The sequence below is a fragment of the Dipodomys spectabilis genome, unplaced genomic scaffold (genome assembly GCF_019054845.1).
Source record: "Dipodomys spectabilis isolate Male_0828 unplaced genomic scaffold, ASM1905484v1 ptg000569l, whole genome shotgun sequence".
Classification (NCBI taxonomy): Eukaryota; Metazoa; Chordata; class Mammalia; order Rodentia; family Heteromyidae; genus Dipodomys; species Dipodomys spectabilis.
Window position 1 is genome coordinate 112,940 of NW_024871246.1, and position 8,006 is coordinate 120,945.

Below are 8,006 nucleotides of genomic sequence, written 5' to 3' on the forward strand. Positions count from 1 at the left end.
TGCACTGGGAATGTGACTTGTTGTAGCCTATGTGTCTTGTATGAATGAAGCCCTTGGTTCTATTCCTTAGAACCACATGAACAGAAAAGGCCAGAGGTGGCAATGTGGCTCAAGTTGTTGAGTGCTAGCCTTGAGCAAAAGAAGCACAGAGACAGTGCCCAGGCCATGAGTTCAAGCCCCAGGACTGGCAAGAAAAATGTGTACAGCCTGCATGTTGTCTGAAAACGATAAGTGAAAGGTAAAATAACAGATACATGCAAAGTGTCTAATAAATCTGTTACCACACATTTTCAATCCTGTATGTCCAGGTCTTTGCTCAATACTTAACATACCCTCAACAAATATTCTGAATGAATAAATTCAACAATGACCACTTTATAAGAGATTTAATGAAGTAGATATTAAACCTGAAAATGGGAATGGCCAAAACTTAAAACTGAATTAGAAACCTGTAATTAGTGTTAAAGTAAAGTCTTTGCATCTCTGAGTCAAAGGTTAATGGGGGACCAGATTATGTGAGAAGAATGGATGATAATTTGGTAGTAAGAAATTTTACTTTTCTGAAGAAATAGGAACAAACATTGTTGATCCCAAACTTAACAAACCATTGTTTTTCAACATGGACGTAGAAAAAAAGAGGTAAAAATGAGCATATACAGCTTACAGGAAAGAAAAAGTTATGCTTATGAAGATATCCGTAAACACCAGGATGATGATTACCTATGTAAGTAACCCTCTGCGTTTGTTCAAACAGAAGGCAAATGTGCTTTTATAATAATTCATCAGGTCATTTGGCCCCCAATTACTGGTTTACTCTAGTAACTTCACATGAAGAACTAAGTGACAATGATATGCATTCTGTGCTCTTTCTCATGATTGTTAAATCTGGGAATGTACATATTTTTTTACTAATTTTTGCTGGTCTTGCCTCAGATTGTGAGCAGTGTCAGAACTTCTTCATCAACAGCTACACTGTTCATGGGCCACCTATATTTGTAAGAGATAATGTGGTGGACAAGGGGCATTATGACCATTCAGTCCTCAATCTATCCACTGGGCTGAGAATTCATCAGTACAGTATTCCTGAGGCTGGGCTTAGAGTATGGAATGAGGAATCTGATCTGCCATTGGGTTTGCACTTTAGCCCCTATGAGGGCTTGTTCATAGAAGACAAAGATGCTGACAATAGGTACTCCTGGATGGTAAGAAATGCCCTCCCTTTCCCCCCTTTCTCTAACTCCATGTGTCCCCCTGTGCCTCCAATGAAACATTGCTAGGACATGGACAAAATAGTTGTATGTGTTTGTGGAATCTGCATAAACAAGGACATTCTGATTTAGGATCAAAGTATAGTGCATATAAACAGAGTGTGTTAGAGGCAAAGTGCATTCACGCTTAAGGAGCCTCTGTTAGGACTATGACAAATCCCCTCAGATGTGTAGACGGCATCCTATGTGTTCACAATCCATGCAGGCTCAAAGAGCATCACTGGAATCAAGTAATGTGATTTTGCCTATTATTACTCAAAAGCCTTTAGCTTGTCTTTCTGAAACTCAGATCACAAAAAGGAGAAACTACTATGTGTAGATGCAAAAGATAAATCCCAGGCCATCTGGAGTGAGTCCAGCAGTCATTTTCATGGTTCCTAAGAAGATATTCTCTTCACAAGACTTGCACCCTGATCATCACACCTTTCTCAATGGATTCCCATATCTCCATTTTTATTTTGCTGTACTTGGTGCTTTCAAAATTATGAATATTTGAGGGAAAAGCAATAAAATATAAAGAGTATAGCTGGGTTCCATAGCTCAACCTTTAATTTGGACTTTTGAGATAGAGATAATGGGATCTCAGTCTGATACCAGTCCTAGCATAAAAGATTATAAGACCCCGATTACTACCAATGGCTGAGCACGTTGGTGCACATTTGTTATCCCAGCTAGAGTGGAAGTACAATGGCTGGATAAAGTGAAGTATCTCCAGCAACCCAGGCAAGCACAAGCAGGATGGCAACCCAGGACAGCAGGGGAAATAATACCTCAAAAATAAACTGCACACTGGTGGCTCAAACCTGTTAGTAAGTACTCAGAAAGCTCAGATATGAGTATCATGGTTCAAATCCAGCCCATGGAAGAAAGGCTGTGAAACTCTTATCTCCAATAAACCACCAGAAAATCAAAAGTGGCACTGTGGATCAAGTGGTAGAGACCTTGCCTTGAGTTGAAGAGCTGAAGGACAACATTCAGGCACAGAGCTTATGCCACTTGACAGACAAAAAATACCTCAAAAATAAACAACACAAAAAGGGCTAGTGGTTCAAGTGGTAGAGTGCTTTTATTGCAAGAGGTAAGTTTAGTTACTGAGTTCAATCATTAGCTCTGTTATGTATGTATGTATGTATGTATGTATGTATGCATGCATATATATATGTGTACTGTATCAAAATAAAAATTTCCATAAGAGACAAAATTAAGACATCAGAAGAAAAACCAAAGGGCCTAACTTCATTCATAGAACATGCATCTATAAAGCTCATACTGTATATGAGTCAAAGAATTACCCTCAGTAGTTGAATAAATCATATTCCTTGAGTAATTGCGAAACACATGTGGAGATAGAAATGACAATTTCATTGTAGGAGTATTTAAGTATAATTTTTCTTCCTAGTTTTTGCAAAGTACATAGTGCCCTAACAACCTACAAGAAAGAACTTTAGTCTATTAGGGTACACTCAAACACGTAGAAGCAGAGTTGGAGCAGTGGTGAGGTTCAGAAAGCAGTGGGTCTATGATATGTCCTGCAGCCCTGTGCCATGGGGAACCATTGTCTTATCATGAAACGACATCATGAATAAACAAATTTCCCTCTATTGTCTTTATAAGACAAAGGGTTCTCTGAATTTCTATGGGAACATAGTGGAGATAGGTGCATGAGTGAGTCCAATCTAAGGAAAATTACTTGGGCCAAATGTCAAAGGATGTGTGCTAATCTAGAAACAGAGTACATGTCCCCACCCAAATCTATGACATAAACTTTAACTCAATTTAGAGAATCTGGAAATCAATCTATTTGAGACAAATAAGGATTAAGAGAAGTCTGGAACTGGGATTTGAAAACAGTGCACTTAGGGTTCTAGAGTGGATGAGTATTAGGAGTAGATCCAAAGAGAGCAGAAACTTACCCTCTTAGGTTTCCTTGCTGTGCCTGCTTCAACTTTAGGTATATGAACTGTGGCAGGTATGCTGAGAATCAGAATCTGAGGGCCTTTCAGTACCACAGGTAGATCTTCTACCAAACCTGTCATGTCATCAAGGCAGTATGTGAGCTGCTTGTCTCGTATGGGGATGAGTATTGACAGCAACTGGGCAGTAAGTGGAAGAAAGAGCTCACAGCAGAAACAGGTGGACCTCACTATGGTTCCTTAAAAAGGAAGAAAAGAAAACAAAATAATTCTCTTTAGGAATTTTGAAATATCAACTCTTCGGTAGAACAAAAGGCAATTTAACGTGAGAAAAATTTCAAGTTAAGTACCTCTGAATTTAAAGATGCAGTTTGTGATACTTTATTAGGAAAATTTCCTTATTTTTAACTATTTGTCCTGATTTTACATTTTAAGAACTTCATATGTTTGAATGCAATACAAAATACTGTGCTAAAAGGCTTAGAGGCCAAACAAAGAACCTACCAGCTCTCTTTCAAAGAACCAGTTACTTCTGGCCATTGCAGTTTTTTCTTAATTCCCTCCATATTCGCAAATATTATGCATATGTCATTGTTCATTCATTACATAGTCTACATATTCTGTGAATATATTACTAGGAAGAAAATCAGTTAGAATGAGAGTTCCCATAAAGACTTGTGTCTTTGACAAAAATGAATCCATCTTTTCTCAGGGCGTTTTGCTCTAGCCATGGCCCTCAATTCTTGGTTCCATGGCTGCAACTAGGCCTTACTTTTCTTCCTCACTAGAAACAACTAAAAAGTTTTTAGAAACAAGTAAAAAGTTTTTAGTAAGGATGTTCTTTCAGTAGAAAGGCCTGAGATGGAGAGAGGAAACATAGCCCTGTGAATATCTCCGAGATGGCCTGTCATCGGCGTGGAGAAGTTGACTCCTGTAGTTGGACGTGTCAGTGAGAGGACAAATAAGTTGGCAGTGATATCAGAAAATCTAAGGAAAATATCTGTTATCTGCTACTGGAAAAAGAGTGTCAGTTCATGTTCTAAGAAAATGTAACAGTAAAAATTACTAAGAAATCAGACAGCCCTGATCTGTCCAGGAATCTCAGACTGCCCTGACAGATTATCTCCCAACTCTATCAGAAAGCAATTTAGGTCGGGAAATAATCCAGGACTAGTGCCCTCAGCATTCCTGTGATTGGCCCCACCTACCCCAACTTATAATATGCATGCTATTTATGATTTAACCTATCCTGTAACTGCTAAGCTAGAAAGTCCCTGCCCTTACTGGAAATGATCATTCCCCAACCAATAAATTTAAGACTAGATTTACTACGAACCACCGACCTATCACAAAATCAGTGTTGTAATGATTCTTCCACCTGCTTCATACACAATAAAAAAAACCTTGCTGAACAAGAGATTGAGACTGACAATTTCTGACCTGCTGTATCAGGGAAGATTTGTGAGTCCAGCTCGAGCTGTAATAAATGAGCCTCCTGCATTTACATTGGCAACGGCTCTCTGCTGGCCTTTGGGGGGTCTATGGCCTGGTACTTCAGCAGGAAGCAGGAGGACAGTGAGAGTCCAGAAGACAGGAGAGGCACAGGAGTGAATGCACTTTTCCGTGGAGACCACTGGGCCATGCTTATTAAGTTCCCATCATGCACGTGTTGGCCAACACGAAAGTCCCTGGAAGTCCCACTGGTCTGGGGCAAACTGCCTGTTCTAGATCTACAGTCCGAACTTCCCCGGTGGCCCTGGACCTGGCTTGGCTGGAGCTGCACCCACCAGCCATGCTTCCTCCACCAAGTTGCGCATAGCCTCTCAGCCACTACCTGGTCTTCAGCATCTATGCCAGTGTGGCTCTCTGGGGCAGGCTGAGGCTGAGGTGACCATTCCAGGTGCCTGTTCAAGTCGAGTGAGGCCAAAGCTGTGGTGGAGCCAGTCCTCACACACTTACAGGTATGTCCAGAAAGGATTGAACGCCACTGGCCCAGTGCTGCCGTCCTCTCCATTCCCAGAGTTTACCTCCATATCCCCACCTTTGTTGTTGAAATTGTTCAGCCACTGTGATCTTAATTTTCATTGTCCTCCTTTGCAGTACTTGAGACTCCTTCCTCTTCTCACCAGGCCACCAGGCCCCATGGGATCCGCCCCAACAACCCCACTCACAGACATTCTCCAGAACCAGGCAGCCTTTGGGCATGCTGCATCCTAAGCCTCCAGCTTCCTGCCTCTTTCCTTGCTTCACCAGCTTCTGCCAAGGAATCCTCTCCCCTCCACACTGCCCCAAACCCCAACCCCAGTGTGGCCTCCCATGTGGCCAAACTCATCTCCCTACCACGCCCAATCCAACCCCAGTGTGGCCACTGCACTGGAGAAGACAACTAAGGTCCAGCAGCAGCAAAGATGCCACAGTGTACAGCTGGCTGAGAACTGGAGGCAGAGCAGAGAGACCTCTCTCTGATCATCTTTCTCTTCACTTACTCAGGTATTAATTGAATTTAGTATTTAATTTTTGGTACACAAAATTTCATAAGTATCTTCTTATGAAGCCTTTGCAGAATAGCTGGTAGAAATGCAGTCGCAAAATACGGATTGTGTGTTGTTTAATTTTTTTGAGATTCAGAGATGTTTTAAGTAGTTATAATCATCATGAATTCTCACTTTCATAGCAGAGCGCTATTCAGAAAATAATTACTTATGCATCTATTATCAATTATTTACATGACTTGAAACTTAAAGTTTCAAATATTACAGTAAGCACTTTGATTAATGTTGAGTGGATGTGAGTAGGTTGAGCTGTTGCATACATTTATTGTGTGTGTGTGTGTGTGTGTGTGTGTGTGTGTATAGGGGGTGTATATGTATTATTGAAATCAGGGATAAGGATGAGCACTGGTCTGAACTTGTTTACTTTTTCTGAGATATATGGTATTTCTGTGTTGGTGGTAGGCTCTGACTGCTTGCCTTTGCCTGATGTGCACTTTGCAGTTTTTTTTTCATATATGCTTCTTATTTCTTATTGAGCAGATAGGGCTCTGATATTGCTTTGCCTTTAATCTGCCATCTAGGATCTTATTTTCCTCTTTAAAAATTAACATACAATATAAATTTTATCCCCTGTCTTATTTTCCCTTTAATTTGCATTTTGAAATAAGTAGTATAAGAAGTTTGAGCTCTGTATTCATGAAGTTTGAATTTTCTGTTTAATGTAATAACTGGACACATTTGTTAGCACAAAGATCTTAAATTTCTTTTGTAGTTTTAGTTTAAAATACCCTCCTCCATGTTTTTAGCATGGGAAGACAAACAATTCCTAGTAAAAATGATAACAATTTATCCTTTAACTATCAGATAATTCATAATTAATGTCTAGTGGCAAATGAATACATTTGCTGAATAGATTTCCTTGATAGACCCGTGCACAAAAATACCCCTCATAGGTTCTGAGAAGGTAGATCAGTGTTAGACAGATTACCTTGCATGCCTGAGGCCCTGGGTTTGATTCCTCATCACCACGTAAGCAGAAAAAGCCAGAAGTGGTACTGTGGCTCGAGTGGTAGAGCACTAGCCTTGAGCTGAAGAGCTGAGGGCAGCGACCAGGCCCAGAGTTCACCACCAGCAACAAAAATAAATAAATAAACAAATAAATATATAAATGAATAAAGAAATAAAACAAACTCATACACAAGTAAATTAATTTCAAAGGTTGATTACTATTTTAGTTAGGGGCAGGGTGCCAAGATATAGCAGACCTCTGTCCCAGAGCTTCAAGAAGGATTTCAACAGTTGACAAATACTGAAAACAAAAAGTAAAAAACATAGCTCTGCCAATAACATATAGAATCTCCATTCAAACAGAAAGAAGTACTACGAATGAAATACTTTTTTATAACATTTGTTAAGAGATTTTGGCTCTATATTAATTATCATATCAATTGACCTTCGAAAACTCTATAGGTGGGCTTGACTCTCAAGGTCCTCTAACTAAAACTAGAGGAGAGAATCATCAACCTGGACTTTTAAAATTTTTTATTGTTAATATAGTGGACATACGGGTCACCATTTTGTAATTTAGATAATGAGTTCATTTCATGTTCGAAAATCTCATCACTTCTTTGCTCTCTCTCTGTTTTTCCCTCCTTTCCCTGCCCACAAGTGGTATAGTTGATTGTCAACATAATATCTACAGAGTATCACTGCTGCATTTGTTTCCTTGTTCTCCTTGAATTTCTGTGGCTCCCTCACTGCCCAGAAATGGATAAACAAAAAAAGAAAAATCCATCGTTTCCAATTCCTTTAATTCATTTCAATATAAACATCAGTAGTTTTATGAGATTGTCAGGCTCTGTCTGCACATCCCAAACACTTACACTTCCTATACCTAGTCATAACTCCCACCAGATTCTAAGATCCACAAAATAATTTTGTTCACTTTCCACACAAGAAGAAGCTGAGATTCAGAAAGATTAAGTAACTTCCTGGAAATACTGGGCTGAGCATAGTGGCTCACTCTTATAGCCTTACCTACTCCAGAGAGTGAGATCTGAAGATCATAATTTGAAACCAACCAAGGTTGACATATACCTTACATGTTTATCTCCTTAACCAACAGAAGTCAAGAATTGTGTAATTCAAGTGGTACAGCTAGAATGCCACCTGACTTGAATGGGAAACCTAAAGATAGTGCCAATAGGATGATTTTTAAGAAACAGTGCTGCCCCATACAAAATCTCAGACACCACACACACACCTTTAAAAAGATGTTAGTACTGAAACCCAAATAGTTTTTTTTTAATTTTTATGTTTAGTTATTACCTTTA

General features: G+C 39.5%; 1 pseudogene; it reads left to right on the forward strand.

Moving 5' to 3' along the window:
* Positions 1-633: 633 nt before the first annotated feature.
* Positions 634-5,655, forward strand: LOC122100196 (annotated as a pseudogene).
* The last annotated feature ends 2,351 nt before the right edge of the window (positions 5,656-8,006 follow it).